At 43.1% G+C, this 19,464-nt stretch overlaps 1 protein-coding gene across 14 annotated transcripts in view; it reads right to left on the minus strand.

Annotated features, from left to right (window-relative positions):
- Sgms1 (sphingomyelin synthase 1) overlaps positions 1 to 19,464 on the minus strand; it is a 267,159-nt gene that overhangs the window by 183,473 nt on the left and 64,222 nt on the right. Inside the window, exons 1-2 of one of the 14 annotated variants that reach the window (XM_030250833.1) lie at positions 16,334 to 16,374; positions 15,615 to 15,714 (exon numbers count right to left, since the gene is read on the minus strand). The exons of 11 other annotated variants lie outside the window; for them this stretch is intronic. The gene's annotated coding sequence lies outside the window, so the exon portion shown is untranslated. Of the gene's footprint in view, positions 1 to 15,614; positions 16,228 to 16,333; positions 16,375 to 16,837; positions 17,079 to 19,464 lie in introns of those variants that run through there. 2 more of the 14 variants (XM_030250836.1, XM_030250832.1) reach the window with 2 other exon arrangements.

Raw genomic sequence — 19,464 nt, forward strand, 5'->3', positions numbered from 1 at the left:
TATTAGTCACCCAGTGTCCCGGGATCCTCTGCTTGCCTTAGTTAATTTTCAGATCAAACCCTTTCTATAGCTTTCTGATGATGGGCAAATGACCTTTTCTCTGAAAGCCAAGCTTCAGAGTTAAGAAGCTGTTTCCGTTTCCAAACTCTCCCACTTGCTAAGGTAATGACTTGGGGTTGTATTGAGGACACATCTCTGTGATTCTCAGGTCCCTATCTCCTTTTGTGATGCTAAGACCTAATCTACTTAGCACACAGCCTGTTTATTTTTATAGAATTGGCATGTCAATGTAAGAATAGGCTACAGTTTTTATAAAAGTGTTTTTTAAGCGGGACTGAAACAGCTCAGGATGATTCTCTGGGTCAGAACTCTTGCCCACATTTCAACACCAGGAAGTTTAAGTCTAATAGAGAACCCAAAATGGATGACACCACCCCTAACCCTAACCCTAACCCTAACCCTAATCCTAACCCTAACCCTAACCCTTCCTGAGCATAATTAAGCCCACACTGCCTGTATCCAATGAGCAACTTTTTCAGTACATGCTATGATGAAGCATTGGACTAGACACAGACAAAGCCAAGATTTGGGATGAGGAACCATTCATTGGTCAGGGCTCTCTCAGAGACTGAGGAACATACACCATTCTACACTGATAATATATACTCTGTGAGCATGCTGACCACTACAAATGTCCAGACACTCGAGGTAGGAATGGCAGCCTATCCCATTTAGACTCTGTTCCTAATGTGACGTACCAAGGATGTGCCAAGAACAGTGTCCATCCAGGCATGCATTATAAGGTGGGTACCACAGAGGCAGGCGGATTTCTGAGTTCGAGGCCAGCCTGGTCTACAGAGTGAGTTCCAGGACAGCCAGGGCTACACAGAGAAATCCTGTCTTGAAAAACTAAAAAAGAAAGAAAGAAAGAAAGAAAGAAAGAAAGAAAGAAAGAAAGAAAGAAAGAAAGAAAGAGAAAGAAAGAAGAGGAAGAGGAAGAGGAAGAGGAAGAGGAAGAAGAAGAAGAAGAAGCCGGGCATGGTGGTTTAATCCCAGCACTCGGGAGGCAGAGGCAGGCGGATTTCTGAGTTCAAGGCCAGCCTGGTCTACAAAGTGAGTTCCAGGACAGCCAGGGCTACACAGAGAAACCCTGTCTCGAAAAACCAAAAAGAAGAAGAAGAAGAAGAAGAAGAAGGAGAAGGAGAAGGAGAAGGAGAAGGAGAAGGAGAAGGAGAAGGAGAAGGAGAAGGAGAAGGAGAAGGAGAAGGAGAAGGAGAAGGAGAAGGAGAAGGAGAAGGAGAAGGAGAAGGAGAAGGAGAAGGAGAAGGAGAAGGAGAAGGAGAAGGAGAAGGAGAAGGAGAAGGAGAAGGAGAAGGAGAAGAAGAAGAAGAAGAAGAAGAAGAAGAAGAAGAAGAAGAAGGAAGAAGAAGAAGAAGAAGAAGAAGAAGAAGAAGAAGAAGAAGAAGAAGAAGAAGAAGAAGAAGAAGAAGAAGAAGAAGCAGCAGCAGCAGCAGCAGCAGCAGCAGCAGCAGCAGCAGCAGCAGAGTGAGCTCTACCATGGATGGAAGATAAACCCTGTAAGTTTCTTCAGAGTCCAGTCCCAGACCAAACCTGTTGTGAAACGGTTTCTCCACACCTTGACTTTCCCACCTTCTCTGAGGTGATCTCATGAGCTCATAACACCAAACCTGGACTCACACACACAAAATGCTAGTGTTGGGATTGCTTCTTTTTTGTTACTATAGAGACAGCATCTCACTATATAGTTCTAGTTGGCTTGACACAGTATGATCTAGACCAGGATGGCCTAGAACTCAATGGAGACTTACCTGTGTCACCAGGAATCCCAAGAACGCTATAACTGGTCCCGTCCTGTTTAAATTAAGTCCACTCCTTGTGCCCTGGGCAGCTAGGGAAAGCTATAAATGCCCTGGGGAAGGCAAAGGGATCCACCAACCTATTTCTAGGACTTTCCAGAGAATTCCACTCAGCTGGAGAGAAGAGATCAGATTCTCACTTCCTTTCTACCTGAGTCAGTTCTCAGAGGGCTACTGTTCTGAAGGCCAGTGGACTCAACCGTCTGAGGAAAGGTTTCCTTGTTGATCATCTGTATTTGGTTTGGAAAGGACACTAGCAGTATTCAAGGTTTACAAAGTCAATACTGGCACTTTTTCCTGACAGGCAGTCTTCAGATGACAACTTTACGTATGGGTGAGAGTAAAAGACCTGTGAGCCTCCTCAAATAGACCCTGTTCAAAACAGCAATGATTCACTGCATACAGGGCCCTGGTGCGCTAGCTTCTGCAGCTTATTTAAAATGCAAAGTGCTAAAGAAAAAGGCAAATTTCTGGGGCTCAGAAAGTGTGACTCAGTAAGCAGTAGAGGTGGGTGTTGAGGTTTTTTGTCTTTAACTGTCTATTGTAATGCTAAGTGCGGCCCCCAAAACCTGGAGTTTGTACATAGCTCCTGGGACCCTGCTACCAAGTTAATTCTGATTGGTCAATAAAGATGCCTGCAGCCAATAGCTTGGCAGAAGAGAGATAAGTAGAGTTGAGTTTCCAAGGGCTTGGGTCAGAGGAGAAACAACAGAAGAGAGAAAGAAAAAGTTGCCCATAGAAGAAGAATGACCAGGAGAGAAGGAGAGAGGGAGGGGGAGAGAAGGGGAGGGAGAGAGAGAGAGAGGGCTGCCAAGGGGTAGGAGTAAAAAAAATGTGATCCTGTGTGCTTGCCAATTGGAGCTAAGAGCAGCCCAGATGGAACATAGAAATAATGAGTGATGGCTGGGAGTTATCGATGGAAAGGTAGATTCTAACAACATGGTGGGCAGACAGTTGCCCAGCTATTGTGCTGCCTAAGGCTTATTTAAAAATATAAAGGCTGTGTGTGTGCTTTCATCCAGGAACATAAATGGTTAAGGGTGGGTATATAGCCCACACTGCTGGGATTTTTAATAATTATTTACAATAGTAGGAAATCTGCAATTGAACTTCTGCCACGTTTCTAACACCAGTGATTGGTGTCTGTATAGAATGACATGCAACTAAGTTAAAAGCTGGCAATGTCTTCTTAACAACTTATATTTTATCACTTTGAGATGGACTCGTGTCTCAGTTAGGATTTCTATTGCTGTAATAAAACTCCATGACCAAAAGCATTCTGAGGAAGAAAGGGATTATTTGGCTTACATATCCTAGATTTTTGTAGGACTAGGTTGTAGTCCATTAAGTTAAAGCCAAGGCAGGAACCTAGAGACAAGAACTGACTCCTGGGAAGAACGCTGCTCACTGGCTTGCTCCCAGTAGCTTGCTCAGATTACATTCTTATGCAACTCAGGACAGCTGGTCCAGAAGCTGGCACTACTCAGTGTGGGCAAGGCCCTTCCACATCAATCATTAATTGGGGAAATGCCCTACGGACATCCCCAAAGGCCAATATGAGAGAGGCGATTCCTCAATTAAGGTTCCCTATTTTCAAGAGGACTCTAGCTTCTTTCAAGTTGATAAAAAAATAAGGGGGCTGGTGAGATGGCTCAGTGGGTAAGAGCACCCGACTGTTCTTCCAAAGGTCCAGAGTTCAAATCCCAGCAACCACATGGTGGCTCACAACCATCTGTAACGAGATCTGACGCCCTCTTCTGGTGTTTCTGAAGACAGCTACAGTGTACTTACATGTAATAAATAAATCTAAAAATAAATAAATAAATAAAATGGGACAATGTATATGTTAGGCTTTTTTAAAAAAATAAAAATAAAAAAAAAATAAAAAAGACAACCTCCCTGGCAAAATTAATTCAATGGGAAACCACAAAAATCATCTTAAAAATTAATTTAATATAAAAACAGTAAAGTAAAAAAAAAAAAAACCTGGGGCTGGAGAAATGGCTCACAGATTAAGAGCACTTGTTGCTTCTGCAGAAGACACCGAAAAAGCGCCCAGCAACTGCCTAGAACTCCACTTCCTGGGGTCCCTGCAGATTCCTGTGTGTATATGGTACACATACACATGTGGTCCCAACACACACACACACACATACACTAAATCTTTTTTTAAGTTGATTTAAAAATTAGATAAACACTGAAAGAAAACTAGAGCCCCTGCTGTATGCTCAAATATAAAGTATTTATTAAAACTTTTAGTGTTATGTTTAAATTTTACACTTTAGGCTGATGAGACATGTACTCATGTCAAGGCATGTTGAATGTAATCATACAACCCTATATTAGGGTTTTACTTTTTCCCCTGTATTTCTTTATCCTCATGAATACATGTCATCTTTATCTTATGTTAAGTTATCTGACCTTTATGACCTGGCATAAAATCCAGAGAATAAGAAGTTGATATAAATCAATACGGGGGGCGGGGGGGGGGAGTTGAAAATATCTAGGTGGTTACGAGTGCTTTCTGCTCTTCAGAGGACCCAGTTTCAGTTCCCAACACCCAGGTTGGGTGACTTGTCATCAGTTTCATCTCCAGGTCAGGGGGATGTGACGCCCTCTTCTGGCCTCTGTGAGAACCGGAACTCACTCTCATGCACAAAGACACATGCACATGCAGAACTAAGAATAAGAAAATAAATATTAAAGAAAAAGGTAAAAAGTAGTATAAGAGCCTAAATTCCTAAACATCCAGATGAAGGAATGCTGTGCCTTCATCTGCTAAAAACAGAAAGAGTAGGTATATTCCATACCACACGCCTATTTAGATAATCCAGTGGGCCAGAAATACCTTTGCGAGAACAACTCTAAGAAAGCTCAGGAAGGCAGTGTGGTATATTAGCCATGGCATTTTGGCCACACACAATGGATAGTCCTTTCCTCAGAGTTTTTAAGCAGCACTTAAAATATTCATAAATATCATTGCTTTCCATTCTTCACTCAAGAACTACTTCATGCCAGAGATTCTATTCTCTACACCAACAGAGCAGGCCACCAGAGGCTGAGTGAGAGGCAATACTAGGGTGGTTTCTGACCTAAGACCTTAGACATGACATGTAATGGAGAAACTGAAGAACAACTATTTCTAAGCAAATAGAGACAGGAAAGGGGAAGTGTGGAGGTTATTCCAACGGAACTGGAATCGAGTCACCATAGCTGAATCTAAGCGATGGAAAGGGGAACAGAGGAGGACCATGGCATGTGTGGGTAACCAACAAATTACATGAGATTTTGAGGCTAGGAAACTATTATTTCACCTAACATGTGTAACTTTAATTTTTCAACCTCTATTTTTAATAATGATTCTTAAACAGTTTAACCTCCCTTCTAGCCCACCACCCACCAGGGGTAGTGGAAAAGAAAGGATACAGGGAAGTGGACCTGTTTAGAAAGGTTCTTTGGAACAAATCCCATCTGCATTGTCAGGAAATCAACAGTTCAGTTCACAGGAAACAACAGCAGCAGGTCAACCCACTCGCAAAACTTCACAAATACACTAGCAGTCCAGCTCAGTAGAATTGGGCCAGCAAACAAGAATCAGCAGTGGTGGAAGTACCTAGCAGAGATAGCCAGGCCTCAGCCTGGCTGGAGTCAGCAGGAGGGACCCAAAGGGACACCAGGAGAAGTTCTCGACTGTGCCTCTCTCAGGGAATTGAAGATCAGAGAAGACTGGAGTCCCACAAGCATTGCACAGCTAGCTCTATAAGCAAGCCAAGCTCTGTCTCCATCACTATTTGTCGAGTCCAGTTTAGAGCCCTCTAAACATCACATGTTCTCTATGGGTCTTGCCTCAGCACATGTATCTCTCTCAACTGACATCCCTCTGCCAATCAGCCAAAGTCCGTGAAAGCAGCAAGAATCTGAGGCACACCACCAGAAGTTCTCTGGCAAGTTTCTCTCTATGGAGTCCCAGCAAATGAAGCGCAACCATGCACGTAAGGCAGACCAATACATGTGTGTCTTTAGCAAAGAATCCTTCATCATGTGTCCTTTCATGTGCTTGCTCTAGCAGAACATTCTTTATCTGCATCTACCTCAGAGAAATGTTCCCTCACCAGTCTACCTTACCTTTCACCTGTGTCCACTTTGGGAAAACACTCCTTCACGTGTTTGCCCCAGCAAAACACCATTCAACACAACTAACTTTCCAAAGGACTCTTAAGTTTCCACTCCAAACATATTGGGAAGTTATGTACTGAAGGAGGTTTGTTTCGGTTGAGGTTGTGGGATAGGGAAATCTGACTGGTGCCACCAGGCAGCAAGACCTGGGAGTGGCAGGTTTAACAGGAACTGGTTAGTGTAAGATGCTCTGAGGAGGAAGAATCACTAAGGACTTGCTTCAAGAGAGGGTAAAGGAGATGAGGGGATGAGAGCCAAGCAAGGAAGGGGTGGCTCTCACGGAAGAGCTAGGACATATGGGGGAAAGTGAACAAACCGAGAACGCAGGATTTAGGAAAGAACTGAATTGAAAAAAATCATGTTTCAATCACAGAAAAAGATGAAAATACAAGGTCTTTATTTTCTTTTAGTCAAATTTTATACTAGTGATGCTACGCACAAGAGATCAACAGAATTCAACAGATACCATGGAAATTTCTCATTTTCTAAATGTCAGTACTTTTTCCAACTTTATTTTTAATCTCATAGCAATATAAATCAGCAAACAGTAAAACTCCCACTATAGACATTTTGGGAGGGGTCTTTTTGGAGGGAGTGGTGTTGTTTGGTACTTGTTTGTGTTGTTTGTTGTTGTTGTTGTTTTGAGACAGGGTCTAGCTCCAGAAGATCTCACATCTGGGACCATCCTGCCATCCTGTAGTGGGATTATAGGATTATAGGCATGCTCACCACACCTAGCTACTGAAAACTATATTTTCAAGAATATCACAGTGACTTGCCTGATAAAATATGATGCATGCATATCATGCCGTCACTTGTTGAAGACAATATTTGCTGTACCTTTAAATCCTAAGGGAAGATATCCAGAGCTCAGGATCTACACTGACCTTGAACCACTGCAAACAGGTCCCCTGACGATGTGCACAGCAAATGCCTTACTCGGCTAACTGTGGTGTCTGGCCTTAGAGAAGTTATACTAAAGTTCACAGGCGTCTGCTCCAAGTTGCCACACTTGAAGGCAATATGGAGGATAAGGAAAAAAGCCTTGAAAATAAAGATGCTGAACCTTGGATGAGCAACCTGCTCTAGGAGACATTCAAGAAGAGGAAGTCACTTGAATCCAATTCAAATAAGAGAGCCAGGGACAGAGCCATCAGAAGTAGGATTAGACTCAAATGACAGGCACAGTCACCAGGGTTTTCTCTCCAGGTAATATTCAATCTCCTAGAAACAAGCCATGAGCTCCTGGCAGCCCCTTCTTCTCGGGAGAGGTTCTGCTCTTGAGCGCCACTAGGTTTTCCTGGCTTAGGACCCAAGATTCTGTGCTAGAGGCGCAGGCACAGCGTCAAGAAGCAAAATAAATAGGAAGCTTTTTCTGTGTCCTAGAAAGATCTAGTCTTGCATATCATGGACTGATCAAGGAGATGGGGAGAAAGAAGTGGGAAAGAAGTCAAATCTCCCCCTTGAGATATGCCACAATCCTATTTTGAAAAAACTAAAGACCAATGGTACACGCTTTTAGCAAAGTAGTGGGACCCAAAATCTGAATATAAAAATCACGCTTGTTTTTGGCAGACAGAGTTGAAGATGGTAAGGCAGCTACATCACTGGCACACATATGGAGATGGCACTGCCCTTCAGCACCAAGGAGGGCTTTATAATATCACAGGGACTGGCATGGTGCCTATGCCCTGGCACATTCAAAATGGTATTCATTAGAGTCCCAAAGTTACCAGATCACAGGCGAGTGACCTCCTACAAAAACTTTACTAATGTCTTCTCCTGTCAGACTTCCACAGGCAGGAGAATCAAAAAGAGGTGCCAGCCAGTCCCCAGGGCTGTAGTCCTGGCTGTGGAGGCCACATGGGAGGAGCCCAGATGCCTTCTCTGTGTGTTCTTCTGTTCCTAAAGCTTTTCCTGCTGAATAAACTGCACCCACAGCAACATAACAAGGCACACAGCTTCTGTCATAAACCCACAGAGATGGGAGTTGGAAAAGCAAACGTAACAAGAGTCGTTCCTGCTCAGAATACAGGGCACTGCTCTTCCAACCCTATGTTCACTCTGAACTTCACAAAGCAGGTGACTTTACCCTCATTTTACCCATTACAAGATTATTTGGACTTTCTCTCAAGTAAATGAAAGGTTTATATTCCAAATGAGCACAGCTCTTCAGAAACGAGCCCAGTAGATATTCTTGGTCGCCAGAGTTTGGCTAGCACACAAACACGGCCACATCACTGGACTAAACGAATTCTTCCTCACTAGGAGAGAGCTGCTATAGAATATGACACAGGAAAGCTGTTCTATCTCTGTGGGCCCAAGTGCAGGAGGCACAGCACCTGAGACTGGCAGAACTCCCATAGTCAGAGGACAACCTACACCAGAATCAATGGCTTGGCCCAATTACTTGTTCTAGTAATAAAGGAATAATGTTTGGGGCAAAGAATAATGTTTGGGGCAGAGCAGCACAGCATCTATGCTTGCAGTTTTACAGATAGCTGAAAGCTCACTAACACATATCCTCAGTTACACATCAAAGACCTGTGAAATACAAATGCCAGCAGCCAATGAGAAAGAGGCGATCATGTGCTTGCTCACTACACAGCCAGGGCTCAGTGATCATCCCCTTCTGTTCTCTGGACCTCTGAGGTACCACACTTGTTAGACACTAAAAAAATACGGACGACTTTAAAAAGATCAACAACAAAGGTAATTTTGAACTTAACAGAAGGCAACTATTAAAATGTAATTCGATTCAGAAGGCTTGGTAAGTAGGTCTATGGGGAGTTCAAGGTCATTCCTAACTGTACATGTAGGAGAGAGCCGACGCCCACAAGTCATCTTCCGACTGCCACAGGCACCGTGACATGACACAAATAAATAGACAAACAAAAATAAATAAAACAGTGACATGAAAAATTTAGACTCCATTTATTTGGCTTATGTGACTTTCTACTTTTTTGTTCAGATTATTAGCAAACCAATGGCTTAGTTACTAGTTCCTCTCTTGGTCCTGGGAAAGAATCTAATCTATGCACAAGTCCAGGGCACATAAAGGCCTCTTCTGTCTTTTCTCTTCCGTCGGTCCTCTGAGCACTGCACTGTTTCTACATTCAGCCTGGAAGCAACTGTGGACTCTAATTCTTCTATGTGAGCTGTAAAAGCAATCAGTGTTGGTCATTCCTGCATAAATAAGCCAAACACTCAAAATGTATTGGTCTGGTGCTGAAGGTCAGCACTGTGGGACCCCAACCTTATCCCTTACTGCTATTCCTACCCTAAGCTGCCCTCCAGCCAAACCTCTACCATATCTACAACAGAAGCAGGAAAAAGGCTGGGGAGAAAGATCAGAAGGTGTGGCCCTGTTGGAGTTGTTGGAGTAGTTGCATCACAGTGGGTGTGAGCTTTAAGACCCTCATCCTAACTGCCTGGCAGCCAGTATTCTGCTAGCTGCCTTCACATGAAGATGGAAAACTCTCAACTCCTCCTGTACCATGCCTGCCTGGACACTGCCATGTTCCCATCTTGGTGATAATGGACTGAACCTTTGAACATGTAAGCCAGCCACAAAGAAATGTTGTCTTTATAAGAGTTGTCTTGGTCATGGTGTCTGTTCACGCTAACTAAAACAATGCCTAAATACACACACACACACACACACACACACACACACACACACACGCACACCAAAACAGAAAAATTAAGGGGAACCTAGGAAGGGAAAAGAACTCTTCACTCCATAACCAGTTGCAAGTCTCTCCCCAGCTAAGAATAAATAAATTCCAGTACAGCTAATAAAATTTGCTATGAGGCTGCCAACTAGAGACAGTATCTCTTTTTCTATAAAGAAATTTCATTAAGAATGTTAATTTTTCGATACAACATGTATGAATTGCTCATGTTTGCTGTGACACAACTCCCTGCAAACAGCACTGTAAGGGAGAGTATGTCTTGGCTCATTTCCAGACACGGCCCATCATGGCGGGGAGAGCCCCAAAGCCCCAAAGCAGGGGCATGAGGTGCACACACTGCCTCTACAGCTTCTCATCTCTTCCTTCCTCCTTTTTTGTTCTTTTTGAGGCACCATTTCTCTGTGTAGCCCTGGCTATCCTGGTATTCACTCTCTAGACCAGGCTGGCCTCAAACTCAGAGCTCAGCTTGCCTTTGCCTCCAGAATGCTAGGATTAAAAGGTGTGCCCTCACTACCTGGCTCCTTCCTCCTTTCTATTCAGCCTGGGCCCCAATCTCATGGAATGATGCCTCTCACATATAGGGTGGATCATGCTACCTTAACTTAATAGTCTAAAAAGTTCTGCACAGACATGCCCACTGGTAGATATTTCATCTGAGCACAATTCCTCCTGTGTGGGCTACGTGACAGCAAAGAAGCTTGCCGTCACTGTCTTAGCCTTCTGAGGTAACCCAGGTCACACCAGCAGAGAGAAAAGAAACCACGGTGCTTTCTCCACCTGAAAAAGTACAATGAGCCTTTAAGGCCAGCCTGGTGGACAGAGAAAGTTCAAGGACAGCCAGGGCTACACAGAGAAACCTGACCTTGAAAAACAAAAACAAACAAACAAAAAGTATAATGAGAAGAATATCTCATTTCCCTGATCCTGCAAAAAACAATCTAATCAGAAAATTCTGAGGCCAATCCTAATTGTAGGTCAGTATAAACACATCTGACCAGTACTCCTCAACACTGCCAAGGCCATCACCAAAAAGAAAAAGGAGAAATACAATCTAGAAGCCTCTGGATAGGATGTGGTGTTGGAGTTTGTCAAAAGAACCTTACTCACAAAGACCACAGAGACTGCCATCGCTGCAAAACGCATGAGGATTTTTATTGATCCAACATGTTGGGGACTCCCCTCTCAGCAAGCAGGCCAGAGGAGAGACCCAGAACAAAGAAAGAACACACTTTTTATACCTTTGTAAGGGACAGATTTGAGCAACAGGGTTTTCATTAGTGTAGCAAGTAACCCTTTCAGGCATTGGTTGGTTTGTATAGTGACTAAGTAACCCTTTGGCCTAGTGACTCACTTTGCTTGCCACCATGGTGGGTTATTATAATTTGGTCAACTTTTAGCTATTAACATCACAGAGAATTCTAGCAAGGTCAGGGCTGTCTGCAGTCTTCCTCAGAATTCAGTGTGGGGCGGGGTAGGGGATTTCTCTGGGAGCTGCTATCTTGTTATGGTTATTTCTCTGAGAACAGCTAATATTATTTTGGCAGTTGGAAGCTTAGTCATTTTGACCACTAAAACTATGTTTTTACATTTATTTAGTCAACCAGCTTCCTTATCTGGCTCTGCACTTGGCCTGCTAGTGCAGTTTGGAAAGTCCTTTTCTAAGGGGGAAGGTACTGGGTGGTCTTGAATTCATTTTGGATATTACAGTGGCATGCTGGATGTTAGCATGCAGAGAGAGAGTGTTATATAAAAAGCAGGAATGCTGAATAAAATGATTCAAATTAATCATTTCTCAATATTAGTTGTGGTTGACATACAGTACTATCATTAGAAAGGTAAAGCTTATGTTAAAACTGTCTGACGCTACCATCCAGTCTCACCCCATCCTCCAACTGCAGTTGTTACTTTTTAAATTATTATTATTATTTTGTTTGTTTTTTGTTTGTTGTTTTGTTTATTATTTTGTTTGGTTTTTTTTGTTGTTGATGGTGGTTTTTCGAGACAGGGTTTCTCTGTGTAGCCCTGGCTGTCCTGGAACTCACTCTGTAGACCAGGCTAGCCTCGAACTCAGAAATTCATCTGCTTCTGACGCCCAAGTGCTGGGATTAAAGGTGTACGCAGTAGTTTTATGTCCAAAACTCTTTCCCTCCCTAATATTCAAGCTGCCTTTAACAGCTCCTATCACTTAGAGAAGAGTTAGCAAACTTCTTATGTGGATGTCAAGATGGCAGATACTAGGAGCTCTGCAAGCATCCTACCCCCACCCTATCTTTCTCTATGAGAGTCCTCTAGACCATTCCATGTCAGAACAACTCCACCCACTTCATAACTCATAGCTTTTAACCCCTAAAACTCCTCAAGCACAACACCAAAACTCACTTATTGCAAGATGCAGACTTCACAATCTATACTTCTCGAATTCAGGAGGCTAAGGCCTGGAGGTGGCCAATTGTTTGAGACCAATTTGAGAATAAGTTCCAGGACAGTTTAAGCTACCAAGTAAGACTATATTAATAACTAAAGGATGGATGGACGGATGGATGGATGGATGGTTGGGTGGATGGTCATTTAACTCTACATATTTGCATTGGTTTTTAAGTCATAAAACAACACATAATTGGTTAACATATACTTCATGCTTTAGAAATACTAATGGGAATAAAAATTTGATCAGAGCTTCCTTCCATTCTCAGGCACTCTACCAACTATGAACAGGTATGCCCTTCCAAAAGAAGTACTCTGTAATCCAAGTCCAAGGAATTTTGGACTCAACAAAGTTAAGCGACTTTCTTTATAGCAGGAATTCACTGCACTGTGAATGTCCTCAAAGATAGACATCCTACCCAATAGTCCTCAGATTTGTTTGGCCATGGAATATTTACACATTTTACCCTCTGAACTGTAAAAGCAGTTAGCAATATTGTTTTTGAAATTAGGTGCATACTTGTACAGGACAGATGAAAGGTCTTAATTCTGTCATCATGTGCCAGGCCTATCAATGGCCTATTGAATGGAATTTACATCATAATCCCTAAAACCTATGCATGTTTCTTTACAAAGTAAAAAGGGAGGGCAGCAAGGGGTTGGGGAAAGGGGCTTTTACAAATGCAATTAGGCTAAAGATATTGCATTGGAGAGGCCTGGTTTGTCCCAATATACAGTCAAAAGTGTCCTCAACATGTAGGAACCAGCCTGATACCAAATACAAGGGGTGTTGGGGAGAAAGGCAACTGATCTCCCAGAGACAAATAAATCAGCCCAAGAAAAGGAATTCTGGAGCCACCACAAGCTGCAAGAGAAAAGAGCAGATTCTCCTAGACCCTGCAGAGAGGGAGGGGCAGCCCTACCCACACCTTCACTTCAGACCATTAAAGCCAGTACTAGATAGACTTCAGGCCCTCAGAACTGTCAAAAAGCAAACTCGTGATGCTTAAGCTGCTGAGTTCATGATAATTTGTTGCAGCCTCCACATAGCCAGATGACTTACACTTGGTATCAATACTGATTTCCATGTTGTGTTTGGAGTCCTAACTCAACTCTTTAACAACTGCCACCGGGAGCAAATGTTGAATAGCTTCTCCTATTCAAGGCCCCTTGTGTTTCACAGCTTGTAAAATCTAATGGCCTGCAAGTCAGCAATGGCCACACTCAGTCGAGCTGTGCTAGCCACATACTAGAAGCATTTGACAGAAAGTAAAACACACACAGCTGGAACGCACAGAAGCCCTCATTAAGTATTCTTCAATGAAGCCCAATTACCCTTGTCCTCAATAAAGCCCCCATTAACCTTGCTTGCTGAGGTTTCACAATCCACTTAAAAGAGTATTCTAACTGATGACGAAATGTCCTGGAACTGGACTGAGCCAGCAAGACTTAAGTCATTGACTGGTTAACCACACGGCCTTGGTCAAGCTATTTGTCCTTTGTATGACTCAGGAATCTTATCTGGAAGACAGAACCAAGTTTAGTGATGTTTACATACTTGCTCTATTAATTAAACATGGAGATAGAGTTCCTCCCATGTATTTGAAATGAATCAGTAGCCAACGAGTGAAAATTCAACACATGGAAATAATTATTTGATGATCACTCCTACTCGGGGAGCTGGAGCTACTTTCACCTCAAGCTATGCCTCTTTGATCTTCCGTTTCACAAACTACAAATATTTAGCTTGCTGGACACTGAAATGACCTCAACAGAGAAAGGCAGATGGAGAAGCTCCACGTTATGCCCCTGGATCATTGCTTTTGATGTCTGGATCAATGATGAGAGTTAATGGGTCTAAGGCATGAGCTCGCTGCTGTGTTACCTTCACGGGACTCACTACAAGGCTTACATTTCCTGTTCTTGTAGCAGGTCTCCTGTATTCGTGGTCATCTGGACAGACGAAAGCAAACCACCACTGAATTCCATCTAACTGTGAGCTACTGAAGCTCCACCTGGAAGCCCTTGTATTTATTACCTGTCAGCTGTGCTCACAGCAGCGAAAGCAAACCATTCTCTAAAGCTCAGTGAAGCAGGCGCACAGTGAGGCCAGTTGCAACAACAGTCACCAGTTGTCACCACCCCCAAGCGCCACCTGCTGCCACATCTGATATCACAGCTTACACTGATGATTCAGAAGGTAGACTGCATCACACCTTAGGGCAAACATCAGCTCACCTTATGACCATACATCTGGACAGACATCAGACTTGATTCCTTCCGGAGGAACTTTTTGCAGGGTGTGGTAGCTCCTGCTGGTAATGCCAGGATTTGAGAGATAGAAGGTGGAGAATAAAGAATTTAACACAAGCCTGTACTCCACAGGAAAACTGACTTAACAACAACACAAGGCTGGAGATGTAACTCAATGACTGACTGAGCAAGTGTTTGCCTAGTATGAATTGAGTGCCTACAAAAGTAACAGACAGACAGGCAGGCAGGCAGACAGAGAGACACTAGTCCCCAGCTATATTGCCTTAGGCACCAATACCAGCTACCAGCAGAAATAAACCCAATTAAAGGTTCTGATAAAGAAAACAAATAAGCCTTGATGCTAGCTACATTTAAGAAACAAAAACCAGAGCAGTAATAACATTCCCTTGCCAGGGACAAATAGATGGAGATTCAAATAACCCAGCATCAGCAAATACACATAATAGGCTTTTCTGGTCTATAGAGACCATGGTGAGACACACCAAAATCCTAATAGACTCACAGTTCAGAAAAAGAAGCCCAAGCTAATGAAAACCTTAGTGGTAATGGTTGCTAAGAATCTCTTTATTGTTATGATTGAAGTATAGGTTACATATCCAAATGCTATGGAGGCACCCACCCTGTAGCTGGCAAGATGCAAAGCCAAAGAGCTGCGCACACACACACACACACACACACACACACACACACAGAGACAGAGACCGAGAGACCCATCCACGTCAGTATGTTCACATCTTCTTCTCACTAAATGTAGTTAGAGCACAGAATGTTAATGCAGATAACAGTCTTGGATATCTCTAGCTAAATAGAAAAACAAAACAATCTTACAACATGGAGCCGCAAAGGACATACCACCAACATCTTTCCTTCCTAGAATCCCCAGCCTTCCATATATCAGATAAGAAGCAACAGGACAAAAGTCAATGCTTCCAAGGCAAGGAAAGAGCTCAAATCAGCAGGAACCTCACAGACATCAACTCTTGAGTTTTTAATTGCAATGCCTCTAGATATTTGCTGAGAATCACCCAAGTTACTAACTTAAAATTCAGTGAGTGAGTCATGGTCTACCTACTCCTAAAGCTCAGAGTCTAATGCGGTACACCATCTCCCCAGGTTCAAGATCTTAAAAGAAAGGCAACAGAGCCTGGCTCACAAACAAGATGCTTACTATCCAACTTGAAGATGCCACTGCCGGGTCCTCCAGGGGGTCCGGTGAGCGCGGGAAGAGCACAGGATGCAGTCATGGCCTCTGCTCCAAGCCTATCCTTCTGTATGCGAGAAGCATTTGACAAGTGGAAGAACAATGAATTTCATATTTAAATCACTAATTCTGTTAGTGACTGAAGATCCTAAAAAGCTAATTAAGTATTCAGATCTTCAGTAATCCCAATTTGATTCCCAGATACAGAAAAATGTCGCCATCTAAAGATATACATTCCCTAGAGGCCAAAGCCTGCCTTCCTGGCTAGCTTTTAAAACACTTTAGGAAATTTGACCTCAAAGTAAAATCAGCAATTTAGTGGGGGAGGGAGGCTAGAGCCTCTGAAAAAACATCCTGCAGACCAACACACATTCAGAAATAAATTGATTTCTTTTCCTATTAATACACACAACTTGCTTTCTAAAACGCTGAAGCGTTTCCCACAATTCCTTAACTTAGTTGCAGCGAACGAATATCTCTTATTGCCAAGCTAGATTGTTCCAGATCGTTCCCTTTTGCTCTCTCCTTCACTGCCAGACATTAGCACAGTGACCTTGATTCTCCAAGCTCTTGGTGTGGGTTTTCATTAAATCCCAGGGGCCGGTGACAATGGCCTCCTAATGATTTCACAGTCACCAGAATCACCCTCTCCCACATACCAAACTCCCTGAGCAAGTTTCACTTACTCATTCACTGGATTCATTCAGCCAAAGTATTTCCAGAGTTTCTACTAGGTAACAGGCACAGCTCCAGGACAGAAAACAAAGCAGCGCACAGGCACACAGCACAGAAGCACCCCACAGTGGTGTTAGTCAGGCATTAGGCCTGTGCCAGGGAGGAAGCAGGAAGGGGACAGCAGGCTTAAGAGCTGTACTTCATTAAAGCAGTCAGCAAAGTCTCATTCCAGACAGGAAAAAAGAGGGGACCAACAGGCCAGGGGATGTGTATTCCAGGTAAGACAGTCACGTGTCCTCAGGAATGCAGGGCCCAGGATACAGCCTTCACAGGTGTGATCAGAGAGACCACAAAGGAACACATAGACATAGTCACAGTTGTGAAGTTCACCTGAAATGAAGCCCAAATGGTGTTTTTCTATTCAGTAATTCCTTCCAGAAATTCCCAAAGAAACTTAAAGGTTTTGAGAATATTGAAAGAGAAAAAAGTAAGGAAATACAGAATTGAGGATTTACCTTCCTGTTTGCTCAGCAATCAACACGGGACCCACCAGCATCATGTTCAAATCAACCACGGGGAACGCTTGTATTCTGGGGTGAGAGTCAATGCATCTGAGAACTGAGACAAAAGCATGAAGACACGTGTCCCCAGTGTCCCCAGTGTACCCAGTCTTCCAGTGGCGACTGTGCTCTAAGTGTGTTCTGCCGTCCCACCTCCTGCTCGGTGGGCGTCAAATCTAAGCAAAGTTAATATTAAAAAGCGAAGTAATATGCCTTGCAGGGCTGTTGACTTTGCTCGAGCGTTCAAATACAAACACAGTTCAAACACTACTGGGTACAATTGAGAGGCATTTTCCAGTTGAATATTCACTCGAGGGTACTGTTCTTTGCCAATGGGTTTGAAGTTAATTATTAAAAATGCTTTAACATCTGCAAGAAGAAGCATGAAAGAGCCGATGAATGATGACTCTCAAGAAGGCAGAGCTGACCTTTCGTTAGATCTGATTTAAATCACAGAATAAAGAAGCATCAATAGTTGTCATTTGCAAGTGTAGACAAATAATTTTTCAACATTTTCTTTTTAATTTTAAATGAACGGTTGTTACTCGAAAGCAAGAACAATGACCTACTACTCTTAATTTTTAAGTGATGGTGATTGTCTACATGGGGGGGGGGGGGGGCAAGGGGAACGGCCTTTTTACTGTGGCAAAAAAGAATACCACGATTACAAAAAATTTTAGTAAAATGTTCCGAAGGAGAAAATATGCTTTATTTGAAGCTATACATAAAACTGTGCACATTTGTTGTAGAAACTGGACTCTGATCTAGAAATCTGAACTAGCAAAAGAACACGAATTCCAAAAGAGCAAAGCAACAGCAAACAGCACGACGAAGCACCCTTTCCAGTGTGGAGCAGGAAGTGAATTCACGGGAGCTTAAGGAACCCAATCTTTTCTATCAGGCAGGCTCTGAGGCTACCTTCCCTGAGGCTTGATCTTCTATCTCCAACTCCCAAAGCTACTCCAGGAGCATTGCTTCCCAAGCGTGGGGTCTTGACAAGAGGTCAGTAGAAATCGTTCAAAACAGAAAGAGAAGGGACATTTCTCTGGCCCTATGGTTCCATCAGCAACTGATATAAACAGCAAGCATCAGATGCAGTTTCAATCTCTATTTCTCACACAGTCACCCTAACAGGTACCCTGGACACTTCCTCTCACCTTAAAAGTGAAGGACCGAACAGAGACACAGAGAGGTTAAGCTATCACACAGCATCCCAGTGATGTAGCTCTAGGTCCCAGCTGGAAGCAAAACACTTTCCTGCCTCAATGCTTCAGGATGCTAGGATTTCAGAGTATGGCTGGCAATTAATTATGTATTAATATTCGGTTGACTCTCATTACTTGATTTTTTTTAAGCAGGTTTTGAATTTTAGGGATATTATACTTAGAGGCACCACATAAACATCCACCCCTATCTATGGTATCTGACTCCATCATGAAAGGTGATCAAGCTACCCCTGGCTGCTTAAAGTCATGCCTCCAATACCCCAGAGGTAAACAGCTTGGAATAAGTCACGCATTGATGCAGAATGACACCTGACATCTTTTCCTGGTTAAAGAGGAGCTGGGTTCTGTTTGGTGTCAGTGGTGTGGATTTCAAAGGCCTCAGACCTAACACTGCATCTCACTGGTCTGGAAGTCATTCAAGACTACCCCCCCAGAGATCCATTCTGACCACATCTGGAAGAAAGAGACCACAAAGCTAAGGAAAACATAAATATGCCTTAGGGTACCCACTCCACATCAAAGACCTGGTGCTAACACTGTTTAAGGGTTAGTCAAAGAAGACCCATAAAATGTGGTTTTACTAGGGATAATCCTTTAGTTCAACTTACTTGTTTTTATAAGCAGTGTTAGTACTCAAATCACCAACAATTAAACCACCAGCCCAGCTCCATCCAGGGAAGCTGCCTTCCCTATCCATCATCTTCCATGTGCTCCCAGAGATGGCTAAGGTAGTCCCAGGCAACAGACAGGACGCTTACGGGATAAGAAGGGAGTGGGCAGTATCAGCTTTAGCGATGTGAACCTAATCTTTGAACCAAGGAACCCACCAGAGATGTGCTAGAGTTAAACCATTTTTTTGTGGCAGAGAAATTGAGCTTTAAAAAGAAGTCAACACCTTCTTAAATGCTGCCCAGAGATCTTCATGCATCGCTAACCTATTCTCACTGCCTATCAACAGTCGAGTAGGGTTTCCCAGCAACAGTCACGTGAGGCAGTTCACCGAGCACAGGAAGTACTCCTACAGACAGAACTTAGGAGTCTGACACAGTGAGTTCCAGGCAAATGTCCACAGAGTGGACCTGGGTGTTTGCTGGGCATGTGGTGCGAAAAAATGCAAAATTAAAAAAAATACAATTTATGTCCTGTTATAAGTTTGAAAAGACAAAATCCACTCTCTCTTATATAAAATTATTAGGAACTTCAGTTCAATTATATAAACAGCAGGAAACATTTGACACCTTCTGCTCAAACACAGGAAAGGAAGTTTTATCAACATAGGAAAAAGGAAACAAGGCAGTTATAAACAACTCAACACGCCCGGGGTTCTCGGAGAAAATTTTCACTCCAAGCCATCAA

Source organism: Mus musculus, chromosome 19, assembly GCF_000001635.26.
Source record: "Mus musculus strain C57BL/6J chromosome 19, GRCm38.p6 C57BL/6J".
NCBI classification, from domain to species: Eukaryota; Metazoa; Chordata; class Mammalia; order Rodentia; family Muridae; genus Mus; species Mus musculus.